At 41.5% G+C, this 20,959-nt stretch overlaps 1 protein-coding gene across 1 annotated transcript in view; it reads left to right on the top strand.

Moving 5' to 3' along the window:
- Positions 1–20,959, top strand: part of LOC307194977 (growth/differentiation factor 3-like) — a 171,765-nt gene that overhangs the window by 31,373 nt on the left and 119,433 nt on the right. Inside the window, exons 2-3 of the transcript XR_013830681.1 lie at positions 88–164; positions 13,278–13,370. The gene's annotated coding sequence lies outside the window, so the exon portion shown is untranslated. The remainder of the gene's footprint in view (positions 1–87; positions 165–13,277; positions 13,371–20,959) is intronic.

The following is a 20,959-nucleotide window of genomic DNA, read 5'->3' as shown; positions in this document are numbered from 1 at the left end:
TACATACTGAATGTTAAGGCATCAGTTGATGTTAAAAAATAGTACTTGTTTTCAACTCCCACCTAAGTTCTTTCTTGTTTTTTTTAGCTTTCAGAAAAGCAAGCCTTTTCAGCAAGACAAAAGCCAGAGGAAAGAACCTGCGGACCTAGGACCTTGGGTGCCGGGTTAGTCATTATACATAAACCATTACTATGGAGGATTTTAAATTTGTTTTTATACACATATTACTGGATAGAATCTTGGCTCAGCCACTTTAATAAGTCTCAGTTTCCTCATCTATAAATAGGGGCAAAAGTACCTTCTCTGTGTTGTAAGAATCAAGGAAAGTGAAGTGTTAAATACTCATTTGACACATCAGTGATCTACAAACATGGCTGTTAATAGAAATTCTTTCAGGATCCTATATCCATGACCTCTAAATTTGAAATTACCTTTTTGTTGTGATTTTTATTTTAATCTAGAGAACGTGAAATCTAACATTGTGTGATAGAATGAAAGCACCACCTTCTTATTTTACCTGGGACATTACTGGACTCCTAGATATAAAATAATAAAATTTATTGACCTGTAAACGAACCCAATTGAAAACAGGGAGAAAAAAGAACGTTCTCTAGGCAGGTGATATTCCTGTAACGGACTTGCCAGAACAAATGTGATAGGTTCATTTTAGAACCAGTGTTCGCCCTCCTGTCTATTCCTCCTTCCCAAGCAGTCATCTTCTTGTCTTTTTTCCCCTCTGGCTCTTTCTTTCTTTCTTTCTTTCTTTTTTTTACAGCTTTATTGGAGTATAATTGCTTTACAATGGTGTGTTAGTTTCTGCTTTATAACAAAGTGAATCAGTTATACATATACATATGTTCCCACATCTCTTCCCTCTTGCGTCTCCCTCCCTCCCACCCTCCCTATCCCACCCCTCCAGGCGGTCACAAAGCACCGAGCTGATCTCCCTGTGCTATGCGGCTGCCTCCCACTAGCTATCGATTTTACGTTTGGTAGTGTATATATGTTGGCGCTTTTTTAAATTAGCTTTTCTTTCTCTGGCCTGGCAATCCTGTCAGTCCCTTCAACCCCACTCCATCCTCATTCTCGTCGTCGTCTTTTATTTTTTTTGGTTTGTTTTCCAGAGGAACAGTTTTTAATATTGGGTTCCAGCACTAACATATTTATGAGCAGAAGTATAACAATCTATGGTTCTCAATTTTCCTCCCCATTCCCAAATTCAACATTCAGGAATTCTAAGATTTTTTTTTTCTTTTTTCCCAATCTCCTATCCCAAAAAGTAAACCCTTAGCAAATTCCAATTATATATTTTCCTAAGATACAGTTCTTGGCTAATCCTCCCATGCACTCTGCTGCTCTGGTCTCCACCTGCGGGCTTTGCTCCCACGTAAGCTGATTTTTGCTCATAATTCAAAGATGCCACCTTGCAAGCTCAGGAGTATTGCCAGGTCCACACAAGGGGATGAAATTCTATGTAATCTTTTCTTTGTCTTCTCAGACCATCATTCTGGAGGGGTGGAATACATTGTGCCTCAGGCAGATAGCCTCTGTCTCATTAGAAATAGAATATGATTTTTTTTTTTTTTTGATTTTTTTTAAAAAGGGAATGTGAGGGACTTCCCTGGAGGTCCAGTGGTTAAGACTCCGTGCTTCCACTGCAGGGGGCATGGGCTCCATCCCTGGTCCAGGAACAAAGATCCCTCACGCCGCACAGCATGGCCAAAAAAGAAAAAAAAAAAAAAGGAATGTGAGAATGTGAGGTGATGGATGTTAACTAAACTGATTGTGGTGATGATTTTGCAATATATATATATATATATATATATATATATATATAAAATTATTACTTTGTACACCTTGAACTAATACAACATTGTATGTCAATTACATCTCAATAAAATGGGGAAAATAAATTTAAAAGGGGGAAACTTGATTTCCTGGCTCTCAGTCAGCACTGTTTGGTAAATGGGGACAGTCAAGGACACCAAATACTTTGGTTTGCCTGCAGCTCTCTAAACTGCAGGTATGGGAAGTTTTGTTCTTTGCTGATGGGAGTCTTTGCATGAAAGCCTGAGACGAATTTACCCCATCCCCCCACCTGGGCCCCATTGTATCTAAGGTAAGAGCCTCCGGAGAGAAAGACCAAAGGGCAGGGGGCTGTTGGCTGGAAGGCAGGCTTACTACATTCTTTGTCCAGGAAAGCAATTTGAATAAGGCTGAGAATGCCTCGGAAGCTGTCAGAGACCCCGGGTTTGTCGGGGTGCTCTGGGTGGGTGGAGGAGGGGTGTGTTATAGGGGACTCGGGTCCAGAGCCTCAAGTGCAAAAAGTGATTCAGTGAAGTCCGGATTGTAAATTTTATTGTTCTAAGAGCAGCATCTGAGAAGAAGGAAAAAAAAAAAGCTGAATATGAGAAAGGAGAAACATTTTACAGATATGATTTATTCTTTATTTATGGATAAGAAATGCACTTTGGGCCACACAGTCTTTTAAGAGAGCGGGCGCTGCTAACTTTGCATTTGTCAGGGATAAGGGGGCGGTAGCAATCATCACAAGTAGCAACACAGACTTTCACCGCCCCCCAGTTCTCAGGCATGGGGTATACAGCAAAGATGTGGAATTATAAAATTTATTATTGATTTATTACTGGTAGAATTATTGAATTTATTATTGATGGATCATTGCTTTTACTCTTCACCCCATCAGGTAAACTTGAGTTTCTTGTCGATATACATATACACATGTGTGTATATATTTTAGTGATATAACAAACATTGATGGGCCAGGAAATATTTATTTGTCACTGGGTCAACTAATAGTAAAAGAGTGCCTAGCACGTGCCTGAGAGGGAAAAAAATAAATAAATGTCATCTCTACTTCTGAGGAGCTAACAGTTTCGTAGAGTAGTCAAAATAGACCAAAAAGACAATTACAATGTTGTGCAGTAAGTATTGAAAACCAACCAACCAAACAAACAAACAAATGCCAGGAGGTATTCAAGAGATGCTAAGGGAGAATAAACAAGGAAGATGGGAGTAGGGGAAGGGAGCCAGGGAAGACTTCCTGGAGGATCTTAACTTGAGCTGAGATAGAAAAATGTTGAGAGGATAAGGAAGGGAATTCCAGAAAATGAACAATTTGGGCAAAGGCATTAGAGAAAATGATGGGTTTCAATACTGTCACTTAACATGGCTCGAAGGCAGGGTGCAGTGGAAGGGATTGTGAGAGAAAATGACAGAACTCATCTATAGTGAGCTCTTGCTGCATATAAGGCACTGTTGTGTCAGTGTTGTAGCCACATTAATTAGCATCTAGCCCAGGGTCTGATATGTAGTATGTTTGAGCTTTGTGCTTTTAATAAATAAATAAATACAGATGGAGATGTTTAATAAGCCCTTGGAAATTAGAGTTGAGAGACCTAAGAGGTAAACAGTGACCACAGGAATAGTAAAAAAACAAAAACAAAAAACTAAGCTTTGAATTAAATCTCTTCCCCTCATTAGTTTACACTTTCCTGGTGTTCCTTTTACTAACCTGGTGGTTCTCTGTCTCCTTTCTGGTTCTTCCTCACCCCTATATCTAAAAATTAGTGTACCCAAGTTTAGTTCTCAAACCTCTACCTATACTCACTACCTTGGTGATCTCAGCCTATCTTATGACTTTATTTTATTTTATTTGGCCACGAGGCTTGCAGGATCTTAGTTCCCTGACCAGGGATTGAACCCTTGCCCTCGGCAGTGAAAGCGCAGAGTCCTAACCACTGGACCACCAGGGAATTCTATCTTATGCCTTTAAATACCATCTACCAATATAGGCTTTTGTCTTTCACATGTATGTCTTTACCCCAGACCTATTTCCCAAACTCAAGTCTCTATCTATCCAACTGCCTACTTAACATCTCCACTTGAATTTCTAGTAGGCATCACAAAATTAATATTTCCCAAACCAAACTCTCAGTGTTTCTGTTTACACAGGCTCCTCCTCTAGTCTTTTCCATCTCAGTGTATGACAATTCCATCCTTCTAGTTACTCAGGGCAAAATCCTAAAGGCATCTTTGTTGACTAATGCCATCAAAATACAGAAGAATCTAATTGCTTCTTTCTTTTAATTTTTTTTTCTCCCCATGTTTCCTTTTTCCACTGTTTGAGAGAGGTTTTTTTCCCCCGTACGCGGGCCTCTCACTGTTGTGGCCTCTCCCGTTGCGGAGCACAGGCTCCGGACGCGCAGGCTCAGCAGCCATGGCTCACGGGCCCAGCCGCTCCGCGGCATGTGGGATCTTCCCGGACCAGGGCACGGACCCGTGTCCCCTGCATCAGCAGGCAGACTCTCAACCACTGCGCCACCAGGGAAGCCCATTGAGAGAGTTTTTGATCATCACATGCACTAGGGCATAGAAAATCAGCAGAGTAGCGAGAAATGGTTATTTCTTATAAAGAACATGCATTTATTTTGTTACTGCCTGCGTCACAGGAGAGCTGGGGGCTTGAATTACCTGCGTTCTCTGGCAAAAGAGTAAGCTCACATTGGCATGTGTGCTAGCCCCAGCTGCACTTGACCTTTTCTAAGTGTCTCCAAGGCTACAGCCCTCCCCAAACCACCATCTATCGCTTGGATTATTCCAGTAGCCTCCCAACTAGTCTTCCTGTTTGCACCCTAGCCTTCAGGCTATGATCTAGTCACCACGTACTGGCCAGAATGATGGTTTTTTTTTAAAGACATGTCACACATTGCCCACAGTCCTCCTTTAGGTTTTCTCACATTCAGAGTAACAAGTCAATATACTGAATTACAGAAGCCCTCTTCTGGCCTTGTACTTGACCTCTGTCTCGTGTCCTTGTGTTCTCCCTCATCCCCACAAAACTGGCCTCCCTCTCCTGATACTGGAACAAACCAGGAAACCTCCAGAATCAGGGCTTTTGCCCCTGATCAGTTCCTCCCCCAGAATTATACCCAGCTTGATCTCTCCCTTCCTTTAAATCTTTAATTTTCCATTCTCAATTATGTCTCCCCCACCCTATCCTCCACTTGACTTATCTTCATAGTACTTATCATCATCTTGCATAATGTATATTCTATCTATCTGTCTATCTTCTATCTGTCATCATCTATTTCCCACCACCACTGAAATATAAATTCTGTGAGGGCAGCTCTTTCCAGCCCTAGAAGAGTGTGGTCCATAGGCCAGCATCATCAGCATCTCTTGGGAGTTGTTAGGGACGTAAATGGATGGGCTTTACGTCAGAATTGCTGAATAGGAATCTCTGGTAGGAGTGACTGGGAATCTTTGTTTAAAAAGTTCTCCAGGCTTCCCTGGTGGCGCAGTGGTTGAGAGTCCGCCTGCCGATGCAGGGGACACGGGTTCATGCCCCGGTCCGGGAAGATCCCACATGCCGCGGAGCGGCTGGGCCCGTGAGCCATGGCCGCTGAGCCTGCGCGTCCGGAGCCTGTGCTCCGCGGCGGGAGGGGCCATGGCAGTGAGAGGCCCGCGTGTATCGCAAAAAAAAAAAAAAAAAAAAAAAAAGTTCTCCAGGTGAATCTTTAGCAAGCTGTTGTTTGAGAAGGACTGTTAATAGAACAGTAATAGGCAATAGTAGATGCTCTCGATCATTGTTTGTTAATGAAGGAATGGGTTTAAAAAGATCTAGGACTTTGTAAGTAAATAGAGGGTAGGAGCCATTTCCTAACATTTAAATATTAAATTGCACTTCAATGTGATATTCAAAATAACCCTTAAAAACCAACAATGCTCTTTGCCTCAGGTTCCCTAAACTGAATTCAATGACCTTGGAACTCTTGGAAAAGAGCTGACTTTTAATTTGCAACAAATAATCCTTCTGGCTCCTCTGGGAGATTACTCTTAAATTACTTGTGTTATAAAAATGAACCATACAACCACCAAAACTGCTGGTTTAGAGATTACAAATGGAATTACACAGTATATTCTCCACTTACTTCGCGTGTTATAAGAGCACAAACACACCTTTTTTTTTCCCCCAAAAGAAGCTTTTTACCTAGTAGACAATGTGATAAACCCTCAAAATGTATCTATCATCCTGCTTAAGTAAATTACTCATGCCCAATTTTGTTTTAGTGACCTTGCCATGAGTACAAGTTTGGAAGTCCAATAAAAGATTCACTTAACAGGAAAATATGTGAGACATCATCATAAAAGATTCAACTAACAGGAAAATATGTGACACATTGACTCCTTTTTCCAGCGTCTGAAACTTCATGTAGTTAAGAATAGCTCTGTCATGATCAATTCATTTCCTAACACTTCACCAGTCTGTCCCCTGGATGTTCTGTACCACCCGCTTTACCCTCATTCAGGCATCATCTGTTGCCCAGACCTCTGCAGACCTCCAGTTCACCTTCCACAGGTTAACTCCGGAGCACCCACTGTGCTCCAGAATGATTTACCTTCAGTTCAACCATATTATCCCTCTGCTTAAGTCTTTTCTGAATAAGCTCACAGCCTGCTCTCTGCCTGCCTCTCAAGCCAATTTCAAGCTTTGGCAAGTTGCTCGACCCAAGCAAACCCTCTGTCCTGAATGCTTCTCTCCCCTCTCTTTGGTTGGTTCATTTTTAGTCTTTCAAGACTCAGATCAGGTGTCACCTGCTGTAGTCTCCCTTCTCCAGTGACTTAGGTGCTTCTCTCTGCACCTAACTCCTCCCACGGCAGCTGTCACTTTGCACTTCAGGGATAGTTTTTTTTATTTGGATTCTGGCTGGAATAATAACTCCTTGAGAGCCTGGTTTGTTACTATAACCCTAGTGCAATGCTAGTCAAAGAATGGTTCCGCTTTCTGACCACATCAGTGTCGTCTGGGAGCTTGTCAGAAATGCAAATTCTTGGGCTGGGTGCTACCCTAGATTTACTGAATCAGAGTCTGGGAGTGGAGCCCAGGAAACTGTCTTTTAAGAATCTCTGATTCTTGTGTGCCCTAAAATTTGAGGAACACTGGTTTAGAATACAATGCTTGGCAGTAGGGAAAAAAATCTCATGCATATTTATTAAGTTAATAAATCAGCTCCAGTGGCTAAAACACTGATATTCAGAAAATTGGAAAATTACAAGAACTCTCAAAAAACAAAAAACCCCCAAATTTCTTCCTTGTGGTTCTGATTTGGATTCGTCAGATCTTACTCTAACTAAAGGCTTTTGATATGCAAGGACTAAATTATTCTGTATCCCAAATTCTAACGTCTCCTAGTGGCGAGTTCGGAAGGGGAAACCATCATCAAATCACATTGTCAGAATCCTGACCCTGTGCAACGCTATTGACACCACAGCATCACTCCCTTCCCCACCCTACCCTCAGGGGATCCTTGACCCCAAGGAAAAATGGATTTTTTTTTCACCCCCATAAGGTCTAGCCCCCAGGGAAGGGAGGACCCTCTAGGAATGTCTACCAAAGTTTAGGAAATGTATACAGTTGCTCTGAAACCAGGTGATACTATTGGCCCAGAAGAGAATAAGCTTCCCAGTTTCTCAGTAGGTGTTAGAGAATGAGGAAGGAGAAGTTTAAAAAGTAGGCGATTGTGGAGGAGTTTGAGGAGGGTGATGGTGATGCTGGTGATGCTGGTGGGGGTGGAATAAGGGAAACAATCCAGCACCTTAGTTGTTCCTCTAGTTGACTGGTGTTGGGATGAAATAAAGCTGTTAAACCCTAACAATACTGCATCCAAATATTGTACTTAGAATACTTCAGGACACCAGAGTATTCCAATATTATAAAGAAGTGACAGGAAGAGGGAACAGGAGGTTCCTGCCCCCCGGGAGTAAATAAGTTCACCTCAAGAGGGAAGTCAGAGCTAGGGCAAATTAGCAGGGTGTTGAAAAAGAAATTCAAATTTAAGGAAGGATTCTTTTTTAAGGATTTTTTATTGACATATAGTTAATTTACTATGTTGTGTTAGTTTCAGGTGTACAACAAAATGATTCAGTTACACATATTTGTATATATATTCTTTTTCAGGTTCTTTTCCATTATAGGTTATTACAAAATATTGAGTATAGTTCCCTATGCTATACAGTAGGTCCTTGTTGTTTATCTATTTTATATATAGTAGTGTATATATGTTAATCCCAAACTCTTAATTTTTCTTCCCATGGCCCTGCTGTCCTGTTTGGTAACCATAAGTTTGTTTTCTGTCTGTGGGTCTGTTTCTGTTTGGTAAATGAGTTCATTTGTGTCATTTTTTAGATTCCACATATAAGTGATATCATATGGTAACATTCCTTTTTAAATTCCGATTGAGAAATAATGTACAGTGAAGTGACCAAATCTCAAGTTGCACAGCATAATGAATTTTCACTGACGCATAGAACTCAAGCAACAACCACCCAGATGAAGAGAGAAGGCATTTCCTGCACCCCAGCGGGCCAGCGTGCATTTTTGTTAGAGGCCCAGGAATCTCCAAATCCAAGTTCCTTAGACCTTTGTCAGATTCTTTTGTGTTTCAGACACAGCCTGAATTTGAATCCCCTTTCCACCCACTGGTTATGTAACCAGTAGTTTCACATTTCTATGCCTCAGTTTCTTTCATGTACATAAAAAATAAATGACATAATACGTACCAACTCATCAGAAAGGTATGTTGGGGCCCAGGGTGGGCTGCCCCAAAATGCGCCTCAACGGCATATTGATTATTTTGAATTAAACTTACTTAAGACACGATCAATGCAAGAAGGACACTCTGACCCTCCCCTCTGTCTCCCTGAAAACAAGAAATAAATCTCTCATGTGAAAGGTGCACTCCCCACAAATGCAGGTAGAAGTCCACCGCCATCCTCAGAAATAGGGGATTCTGACCAAGAAGCCGGTGTAAGCAAACCTTGTTACTTTTGTTTTTAATTTTTAAATTAAATTAATTTATTTATACAGCAGGTTCTTATTAGTTATCCATTTTATACATATTAGTGTATATATGTCAATCCCAATCTCCCAGTTCATCCCACCACCACCACCCCCGAACCTTGTTACTTCTTTAATTTACTACCCCAATTCCAAACTATGTTTAGATTTTTCTCTAATTTAGCTCCCAAAGTCTGAGTTTCTTGGTCCTATCAATTCTTCACAAATCTATTGTTTCTTTGTTTAAAAAGTATAAAAGCTGCTTGCTCTGGCCACTTCTTAGGTCCTATTTCTATGAGACCTCCATGCTCACTATTAAGATTTCTTTCTTTTTCTAAAATAAGAATTTTTAGTCCAGCCACGAGAACTCAAGAGGGTTAGAGGGGGAAATTTCCCAACAGGTACATGGCATGTTGTAAGTGCTCAGTAAGTGTTAGCTATTATTATTTTCTCTATGTATGCTACATTTTGGGAAATCCATGAATTCATTCACTCAGCAAATACTTATGAAGCATCTCTGAAGTGTCAGATGCTGGAAGAAAGAAATAGATTATGCATGCTTCCCAGTGCCAAAGTTTTTATAGCGTAATATGAAGAAGCCATGCAGACAAATGAGTGGATTAAAGTGTTACTGGATTAAGCTGGATTAAAGTGTTACTGCATTAAAGTGTTACTGGAACTGTGGTATAAATATGTGTGAGACGGGCAGGAGTACAAAGGAGGGACATCTCTTGGAGGGACAAGATTTCAGAATATCATAAAAGTGGTACTTGAATTCAAGCTTGGTAGGTGAGCAGGGAGTAAGAGAAAAGGCAACAAGCATGAAAAAGCCTGACATCTACTGGGGACTAAGCAGAGTTTGGTGCAAGTATGGACAGAGGTGATGCTACAATTAGTGTACAGATAAGAGTGAGATTATACAAGCCTACGTCATGTTAAAGAGTTTGGATCTTATTCTTTATATATATATTTATATTTATACTTATTTATTTTTGGCTGCGTTGTGTCTTCATTGCTGCGCGTGGGTTTTCCCTAGTTGCGGCGAGCGGGGGGCTACTCTGTTGCGGTTGCGCAGGCTTCTTATTGCCGTGGTTTCTCTTGTTGTGGAGCACGGCCTCTAGGTGCACGGGCTTCAGTAGTTGCAGCACGCAGGCTCAGTAGTTGTGGCTCGCGGGCTTTAGAGCGCAGACTCAGTAGTTGTGGCACACAGGCTTAGTTGTTCTGCGGCATGTGGGATCTTCCCAGACCAGGGATCGAACCTGTGTCCCCTGCATTGGCAGGTGGATTCTTAACCGCTGCGCCACCAGGGAAGTCCCCAGTCATTCAATTTTGAATTACAAGCAGAGAAGTAATTAAATTTTAGATATGTTTATTCTTGTAAGGAATATATTACACAAATTTATTTATAATGAATTTTTATTGGAGTATAGTTGATTTATAATGTGTTAGTTTCAGGTGCACAGCAAAGTGAATCAGTTATACATATACATATGTCCACTCTTTTTTAGATTCTTTTCCCATAGAGGCCATTACAGAGTACTGAGCAGAGTTCCCTGTGCTATACAGTAGGTCCTTATTAGTTATCTATTTTATATATAGTAGTGTGTATGTGTCAATCCCAGTCTCCCAATTTATCCCTCTCCCCACCCCCTGTAACCATAAGTTTGCTTTCTACATCTGTAACTCTATTTCTGTTTTGTAAATAAGTTCATTTGTTCTTTTTTTTTTTTTTAGATTCCACATATAAGTGATATCATATGGTATTTGTCTTTCTCTGTCTGACTTACTTCACTCAGTATGACAATCTCTAAGTCCATCCGTGTTGCTGCAAATGGCATTATTTTGTTCTCCAGGTATATTTAGACTGATGTACCTGAAATACATCTAGATGTTGTTAGGATAAGGGATGAAACTCTTGAGAGAGGTCTCATCTCATAGAGATTAGTGTGTTCATAGTGTTCCACTGGTAGTTGAAGCTGTGAAATCAACCAGAGTGAACAGGTAGAACAGGGCTGTAAACTCAGACATCTTAGGGACCAAGCAGACAGGGTGTAAGAAAAAATTTGATAGCGAAAACTTGACAGAGATTTGAGTGTTAAAAATAACTCACTTTCCCCTTAATTTTTATATAATGGCAAAATAAACATTTCAATAGCAAAGATATTTGGCACATTTCTCTTGGATTGGAGGGGAGATAGGGAGTCCAGGAGACAACAGGGTGTAGTGGGGACTAGAATGATGCCAGGGACGGAGGTTGTGGATGGGCTTAGCAACATGGGCTTCCATCCACCAAGACTGACTTGGCTGTAGCCACTGCTCTGTGCCCCATCTGCCAGCAGCAAAGGCCAATACTTTGTCCCCAGTATGGCACTGTTCCCCGGGGTGGGTGGTCAGCCATCTACATGGTGGCAGGTTGAGTACCTTGGACCACTTCTGTTTTGGAAGAGACAGCACTTTGTTCTTATTGGAATAGACACTTAACTCTGGATATGGGTCTACCTTCCTTGTATGCAGTGATTCTTCCAAAACTATCATCTGTGGACTTATAGAATGCATTATGCACCATCATGGTATCTACACGGCATTGCTTCTGTCTGAGGAGCTCACTTCATTGCAAATGTAGTGCTGCAGTGAGCCCAGGCTTATGGAATTGACTGAACTCACAATGCTTCCCATCATCCTAAAGTAGTTGGCTTGATATTACTGCTGTAGGGGGAACAGCCTCGGGACTTCCCTGGTGGTCCAGTGGTCAAGACTTTGCTCTTCTACTGCAGGGGGCACGGGTTCGATCCCTGGTCGGGGAACTAAGATCCCACATGCCACGTGGTGTGGCCAGAAAAAAAAGGGGGGTGGGGTTTAGAAGACTTAGTTATAGTGCCAGCTAGGTGGCAGTACCTTTCAGGTCTGGGGCAACGTCGTCCTCCAGGAGGGCTGTATGTGCTCTAAATGGCATCCAATACATGGTAATGTTTCTCCCATAGCCAGGATTTACAAGTCCAGGAATCCAGGGGTTAGAAATGGGAGTGGCATCACCTACTCTTATCGTATTGATACACTAGCAAAATTTTTGCTTCCAGTCACCAAGACCTTATGCTCTGCTGATCTAGAAGTCATGCCCTGCGGTTAAAGTCAATAGAAAACTACAACAGCCCAAGCTAAACAGGACTACTACTGGCCCAGACTCTTCTTCAGGAATGAAGGTTTGAGTCATTCCATTAGGCAGAGAATCACTAGAGCTGAAGTGCTTGCTGAGGGCAAAGGGAATATGTTCTAGTCTTTTAGCAAGCTTGATGATTAAAATACAATATTGTTGTCTATAATCACTATAGTATGCATTAGATCTCTGTATACTACTTTTTTTTTTTAATTTATTTTTAGCTGCGTTGGGTCTTCATTGCTGCAAGCAGGCTTTCTCTAGTTGCGGCGAGCGGGGGCTACTTTTCGTAGCGGTGCACGGGCTTCTCATTGCAGTGGCTTCTCTTGTTGTGGAGCACGGGCTCCAGGCACATGGGCTCCAGTAGTTGTGGCACGCGGGCTCTAGAGCGCAGGCTCAGTAGTTGTGGCACATGGGCTTAGTTGCTCTGCGGCATGTGGGATCTTCCTGGACCAGGGCTCGAACCCGTGTCCCCTGCATTGGCAGGCGGATTCTTAACCACTGAGCCACCAGGGAAGCCCCCTGTATACTACTATTGGCATGCAAAGGAAATATGGAATGCGTAGTGGAAGAAAGTAGTATTTATTCCTACTTCTTATGACGATGTGACCAGTTGCAGAAACAGACTGTAATTGTCATGAGTATTTCTTCCCTTTTTGGTTACTGTATTAATCTGCTCAGGCTGTCATAACAGAATACCACAGATTTGGTCACTTAGACCACAAAGATTCATTTTCTCACAGCTCTGGAGGCTGGAAGTCCAAGATCTTGATCTCTTCGGGCGTGTAGATAGCTGCCTTCTTGGTGTGCCCTCACATGGCCTTTCCTCTGTGTGTGTGCACTCATGGTATCTCTTCCTCTTACAAGGACATTAGTCCTATTAGATTCGCACCCTACCTTATGATCTCATTTAACCTTATTTACTTCCTTAAAGGACCTATCTGGGGACTTTCCTGGTGGTCCAGTGTTTAAGATTCTGAGCTTCTACTACAATGGGTATGGGTTCCATCACTGGTCGGGGAACTAAGATCCTGCATGCTGCACGGTGCAGCAAAAAAAAGAAAAAAAAAAACCTATCTGCACACATAGTCACATTGTGAGTTAGGGCTACAATGCAAGAGGTTGAGGAGAACATAATTCATTCCATAACAGTTACAAATGTGTGTGTGTGTAGCAAATATTTTTGTTTGCATCCTTCTCTGATCCCTGTATCATCTAACATAGATGTATTGATAATAATTAACTTCATTTTATTTTATTTTTTAGCCACATCGCAAAGCATGCGGAACTTCCCCAGACCCGGGATTGAACCCATGCCCCTGCAGTGGTAGCACGGAGTCTTAACCACTGGACAGCCAGGCAAGTCTGATAATAATTAACTGTACATCATAGTGTTTAAGATACAGTGTATCAAGAAGAGTAAACATCACCCACACTTTGCATTTTCTTACTGGGAAAGGGCACGTTTTTGGTTGTACAAAGGATAGTTGTGTTACGTTAGGTAGAAATATGACTGCTATTTTCTTTACTTGGAGATTAAATATGGTTTAAGGAGATGTGTATGGGTGTCGTGTTGACAAGGGATGAGCTATGACGCTTAATTTTATGTGTCAACTTGGCTAGTCAAAATAGTACCCAGTTATTCAATTAAACATTACTCTGGGTGTTGCTGTGAAAGTATTTTGTAGATGCAGTTAACATCTACCATTAGCTGACTTTATGTAAAAGAACATTATCCTTATTAATGTGGGTGGGCTTCATCCAATCAGTTGAAAAGGCTTAAGCAAAACAGAGGTTTTCCTGAAGAAGAAATTCCACCTGTGGACTGAAGCTTCAGCTCCTACCTGAGAGCTTCTAGCCAGCTGGACTACCCTCTGGATTTTGGGTTTATTGGATCCACAGAGCCACATAACCAATTCCTTGAAATAGATATCTATATATTAGGTTGGCCAAAAAGTTCGTTCGGACTTTTCCGTAAGATACTGCAGAAACCCGAACAAACTTTTTGGCCACCCCAATACATGTATATGTATAACCTACCGGTAGAATCCTGACTGATTCAGCTGTTTTGTATGTTACCTATGAATAAACTCAAAGTTAACACCTAGGTGTTGAAAGTGGCAGTTGACATATTTGGTTTGTTGAATTTGGCGTTCATTACTAACAAAGTTCTTTTCATTTGGCGTATATAAATATTTCTTGATCTTTAAAAAAATACATTACAAACTCACTCGCCTTTGACATAATTTGAACGATATTAGCAAACATATATTGAGTAAAAAAATAAAATAATATTCTAGGTATATTTTATTCATTTGGGGGTAATTTTAAAAATAAGCTATTTTAGAATAAGATTTACAGAAAAATTAAGAAGACAGTACATGAAGTTCTCATATACTCCATACCTAATTCCCCCTATTATTAAATCTTAGATTAGTATGGTACAATGGTCACTACTAGTGAACCAATACTGATACACCGTCATTAACAAAAGCCCCTACTTTCTTCATATTTCTAAGTTTTTATCTTTTTTTTGGGCGGCGCTGTGCGGCATAAAGGATCTTAGTTCCCCCACCAGGGATGGAACCCGGGCCCTTGGCAGTGAGAGCGTGGAGTCCTAACCACTGGACCACCAGGCAATTCCCTTATCTTTCTTTTTTATTTTAAAACACTTTATTGTAAAAGTAATGCAAATTTTTAAAAAACCCTGAACTATTGAAGAAAGACAAAGTCACTCATTTACTGCCCTGCCATAGTTAGTAATTTATTTTATCTTTTTATTATATGCTTGGTGTGTTATTTACAGCCATGATTATACCCATTCACACATTCCTGTATCTTGCTTTTTAAACTTAATATCACATTTTCTTATGTCTTTCATTATAGTTATTACTAAGTTTTAATGAGTACATAATGTACCATTCATTGGCTATATATTTCTGCTTTGGGACTATTTCCTTAGACCAGGGTTGGCACACTACTTTATGCCACTGTTACTCTTCACGAGGTCCTGGTAAACAAAGAACGCTATACACTTCGGTGGCATCTCCTATATCTAATACCATCAGTTTTAGGTACTTAGAGTGGGTACCCACCGGGGAAACGACGAGCGGACGCCACCGAGCTGAAAACACCGACTCCAGAGCCCCGGAGCCGGGGTGGGGCGGGCTCCCAATCTCTGGGGCGTAGCTGGTGCTGCACCTGCGCGCCGGCCGGAAACAGGGGCGCCCGTGTCTAGGTTCCGCTTTCCGGCTGCCGGCTGCCTAGGGGCAGGAGGGCTCAACTCTATTTTCCTTTTCTCTTCCAGTCCCGTCCAGGATACCACATTTCATTTAGCCATTATGCCTTACAAGACTTCTCTTGGCTGTGACAGTTGGTCTATTTTGTTTTAAGGACTCCCATTTCACCCATGTCCTCATCTATTCTAGATTCTATTTCCCTTTTTCCTACACTTTTTCTCTACTTGTATTTATTGCCTACTCCCTGAACACATAATTTGTTTCATACTCACTTTTAAAAGCATTATAATTTTCCCCCAAGATCTTTATCTTAAGGATGGCGGGTGTTCTCTGAAATGTCAAAGGTTAAAGCTAAAAAAGATGGAGATCCTTCCTCCAGCACCCAGTTTGGGTCCTCCCATCAGTGCCCATTTGTAAATAAAGTTTCATCAGAACACAGCTATGCCCATTTGTTTACATACTTACTGTGGTTATTTCTGTGCAACAACAGCAGAATTAAGTTGTGAGGGCTTCCCTGGTGGTGCAGCGGTTAAGAATCTGCCTGCCAATGCAGTGGACACGGGTTCGAGCCCTGGTCCAGGAGGATCCCACATGCCGCGGAGTAACTAAGCCCGTGAGACACAACTACTGAGCCTGCGCTCTAGAACCCGCGAGCCATAACTACTGAGGCCGCACACCTAGAGCCAGTGCTCTGAAACAAGAGAAGCCACCGCAATGAGAATCCCGTGCACCGCAAGGAAGAGTAGCCCCCACTCCGCAACTAGAGAAAGCCCGCGTGCAGCAACGAAGACCCAGTGCAGCCATAAATAAATATACAAATTAAAAAAAAAATTTCTAAAAAAAAAAAAGAATCCGCCTGCCAGTGCAGGGGACATGGGTTCGAGACCTGGTCTAGGAGGATCCCACATGCTGTGGCGCAACAAAGCCCGTGCGCCACAACTACTGAGCCCGTGAGCCACAACTACTGAAGCCTGCGGGCCTAGAGTTGTGCTCTGCAACAAGAGAAGCCACCACAATGAGAAGCCCGTGCCCCACAATGAAGAGCAGACCCCACTCTCTGCAACTAGAGAAAGCCCACGTGCAGCAATGAAGACCCAACACAGCCATAAATAAATAAATTTATTTAAAAATAAAAGTTGTGACAGAGACTATATAGCCTGCAAAGGCTAAAATATTTACTTTCTGGCCCCTTACAGAAAAAATTTGCTGAAACCTGCCCTAAACTTTTAAGTGGCTTGTAATTCAGGATCTTCCAACCAATGCCACTTGGAACATCTTTCTGCATGTAATTTTTTTATACTTTAGACAACTTACTTAATTGCGAGGAATTGACAAAAGTTGCATCACTGGATCTACTTAATAAAGCTGTTTTCAAGGCTTATACTGTCCTTCATTATCTCTCATAATATCCTACCTACAATATAATAAGGGTGGTGGCAATAAGCATGTAAAGGAAGGCCCAGTGCTCTGGTAGGTAGAACTTCTTTGGTCCCTATTAATCTAGACTTGTAAGTTTACACTCTGGAAGAGCATATTTTTAGTTTTGACTTAAAGTCAACTGAAGAGGGATGTAACAGTAATTGGAATGAAAATCAATTGAAAGAAAAGCTTTACTTTCTCCTGGAGATGAAAAAGCAGCTGAAGTAAACCCTCCAGGTGTCAAAGTGTGTATGTAATGCCATTCCAGGCTAGCTGAAGGGCCAAAAGGCACTGGGAGGGTTAAGTAAGGGAAACAGGTAGCAGTCTCAACAATGACGTAGCAGTGGCAGCAATGAACAAAGAGAAAGCTATGAGTGTGGGTTGATAGAAGAAACATGTGTCTTCCACCCCTCCGAACATATCCTAGGCATAAATTTGTATACAACTGTAATTAAACTGTCTCCAGATGAGAACATTCTAGAGCAACTACCCTATATTTTTGACCAAAAAAAAAAAAAAGAAAAAAAAAACCCACTTCTATCTGGAAAAGTTTTATTTTTCAGCAAGAAAACTTGGGGAATGGGAGCAGCTAAGTCAACCCTGACTATCTTCCAGGTAAAAGATGAAGCAAAGCAGTCTGATGGGTCTCAAATTCCACCTTTTATGAATAAATTAAGCATCGTAAGTACAGATGCCATCTTCTAAGAGAAAGAATCTGTAATGGTTGAGCGTAGCACCGATGGGTGTAGGCACCACAGTCTGTAACCTCCTGTCTCGGTACCGACAAGTCAGATTGAACTGCCGGTCGGGTAATTAAACACCGTTTACTTTGTGCCAGTGTTTACTCTCCATGGGGTCCTAGTAAACAAAGAATGCTATACACTTGGACGGCATCGCCTACATCTAATTCCATCATTTTTAAGTATTTAGGGTGGGTGCCCATCCAGGTGTCCTCGGGAGCCCACGAGTGATCGCCATCGAGGCGAAAACGCCTCCTCAAGCCGCGGCAGCCAGCCTGGGGGGACGCCTACCAATTGCAGGCTCTCCCGAGCCCCGCAGAGCCTTGCGCCGCTGGTGCTGCACCGGCGCGCCGGCCGGAAGCAGGGGCTCCCGTGTCTAGGTTCCGCTTTCCGGCTGCCGGCTGCCTAGGGGCAGGAGGGCTCAACTCTATTTTCCTTTTCTCTTCCAGAATCCCGTCCAGGATACCACATTACATTTAGTCATTATGCCTCCCAAGGCTCCTCTTGGCCGTGACAATTGGTCTATTTTGTTTTAAGGACTTCCATTTCACCCATGTCCTCATCTATTCTAGGTTCTATTTCTCTTTTTTCTACACTTTTCCTCTACTTGCATTTTTTCTCTACTTGTATTTATTGCCTACTCCTTGAACACATAATTTGTTTCATACTCACTGCTTTTAAAGGCATTATTATTTTTCCTTAAGATCTTTATGTTAAGGATGACGGGTGTTCTCCAAAACGTCAAAGGTTATAACTAAAAAAGATGAAGATTCTATGGTCACGGTAGATAGCTAGTGTTTTTAGGATTCTGTTTTCCTCTTACAAAATTCAGATTGATCGCATTCTTCCATACTCACTTCTACAAATTATAGGTAGTGCGGTATGGTTTTGGGGAAGTTGGAAAGGCAGATTTTAGTTTTGAGGTTAGTCAGACCCGGGTTTGAATTCCAGAGCTACCATAATTCCAGCTATTTGGATCTTGGGCAAGTTCATTTAACCTGATTTCTAGTTCCATTATCTATAAAATAGCTATAGGGAAGGGAAAACTTTACGTCTACCCTATGGTCTCTGACTGGGTCCCAGAATTAAGTCGACATAAAACAGATTAACAAGAGAAAAGCATTTCATCTTACTTAATATTTTTACATATGTGATTCTTCACAGGAAAATGAGGACTCAAAAAGCAGTTAGTATATCATTTTTATGGCTTAATTTTCTGTGATGACCACTTATCTTCTAACATAGGTTGCTAATATAATTGTGGCATCTGATTATGACCAAAATGTAAAGATAAATAATAATTGCCTAGGATAAGTTGAAAATTAAGAAACTGGACAGGAAATCCCTGGTGGTCCAGTGATTTCATTGCTGAGAGCCAAGCCACAGGGCATGGCCAAAAAGGAAAAAAAAAAAAAAAAACTGTACAAATGATTAACATTAAGTACTCCCCATAAACCCTTTAAAAAAAAATTATTTAGGCTGCTCGGGTCTTAGTTGCGGCACGCGGGATCTTTTAGTTGCTGCATGCAGACTCTTAGTTGTGGCATGCGGGATCTAGTTCCCCGACCAGGGATCAAGCAAGGGCACCCTGCATTGGGAGCGGGGACTCTTACCCACCAGACCACCAGGGAAGTCCCCCTATAGACTCTTCAATCATGAGAAAGCCATGATAATAAGATTTTTGTCTACTTTGCTCATCTAGCACCTAGCATCATGCCACTTATATAGGAAGATGCTCAGTAACTATTTTAATAAATGCTAAATGAATAAAAATATTTTAATACAGATTTTGATGAAGGGGGCCATGAACTACATAATATTGCAAATTGAAAGAATTTAAAAATTACACTACATAAAAGCAAGCCCTACTATGAAGAAAATATTTTTCTGCTATAAAATGCTGTCATCTCATCATCCAAAAGAAATTGGATATTAGATTCCACTGAATATCAGATTTTAATCTTTCACCATAATGTCTCACATGAAGTAGAAGTTCGGTGTTTGCATTCCTTTTTATGGTTGTTTGAGGCCTGCACATTCATATTCGATGTGTATTGAGTGTCTACATTTTACTGTGTAGGTACTGTGCTGGGCTTGTTCACATGAACTTTTTTTTTTTTTTTTTTTTTGCTGAACCTCGTGGCATGTGGTATCTTAGTTTCCTGACCAGGGATCAAACCCATGCCCTCTGCAGTGGAGCGCAGAGTCCTAACCACTGGACTACCAGGGAATTCCCCACATGTACTTTTTTTTAAGAGGCACTGAGCATAGTGGTTAAGATAATTTTCTCAAAATATTGCACTTTGGACACTTACATAGAATTAACTAGGATGCCTGTAAAAAATGTAAATTCCAAAAAAAGTAGTGATGTAATATATTCCTCATTATTGAATTGTACACTTTAAATTGGTAAATTGTATGTCCATGGATCATATCTCAATAAAGCTGTTTTAAATATTCGATTTGAGATGCCATAACCCAATTCCAAACTCTGTAAGTTAGAATATTGGAAAAAGAGGAGGTGGTGACTAGAATTTTGTACATATAACAAGCATCTCAGGTTTTTTTTTTTTTTCAGGTTACTTTTTTACCCACATTTTGAGTTCAATCGGGAGTTTCTGACTAGAGGACTGTTCAAATCCTACTAGTTGATGTAGGGCCTCAGTTTCTGTATCTGTATCATTTATTGAGGAAGCACTCAATGAATGTTAGCTGCTATTTACTATTGTGGAAAAGGGGAAATGATGTTCCCTCTACCTTTCTGATTTCTTAGCTGAGACTCTTGTAATAAAAGACAGATTAACAAGAGAAAAGCAAACAAATTTATGAACATGTATACCCCATGGATACCTGGGGAGATACCTAGGAAAAGTGAGGAACTTAAAGAGGTGGCTTTAAAATCCAGGATTAAATACCATTTTAATAGGTAATGGAGGGACTTCCCTGGTGGCCCAGTGGTTAAGACTCCGAGCTCCCAATGCAGGGGTGCGCAGGTTTGACCCCTGGTCAAGGAACTATATCCCACATGCCGCAACTAAGAGTTCGCATGCCGCAGCGAAGATCCTGCACACAGCAGTGAAGATCAGCACACGGCAATGAACATCCGGAGTGCCGCAACCAAGACCCGGTGCAGACAAATAAATTAATTTAAAAAATATAGGTAAAGGAGAAGGGGAATGTAGACTTCTTATGGGAAGAGATTTTTAGGAAAGATGAACGGCCCTTAGAAGAATAGATGGGAGCTATGACAGTTTGTGACAAAGTTTGTCAGGGTGTGGTGTCAACTTCTAGTCTCTCTCTTGTGATGAGTCCATCTTGGGACTTCCCTGGCAGTCCAGTGGTTGAGACTCCGCACCTCCACTGCAGGGGGTTCGGGTTCCATCCCTGGTCAGGGATCCTGCATGCCTCGCTGCACCAAAAAAAAAAAAAAAACAAAAAACTTCCCTTGTTGTTGAAATTCCTGGCGAGGGGATTTATGATAATTGGGTTCCTTTTGGAGGATCTGTCTTTAGGGAGAAAAGGGAAGTTCAGAGAAAGTCTCTGCCTGCAT

Source organism: Stenella coeruleoalba, assembly GCF_951394435.1.
Source record: "Stenella coeruleoalba genome assembly, chromosome: 11".
Lineage (NCBI taxonomy): Eukaryota > Metazoa > Chordata > Mammalia > Artiodactyla > Delphinidae > Stenella > Stenella coeruleoalba.
Note: the sequence above shows the minus strand (reverse complement) of the source record. Positions and strands in the feature narration are given on the sequence as shown.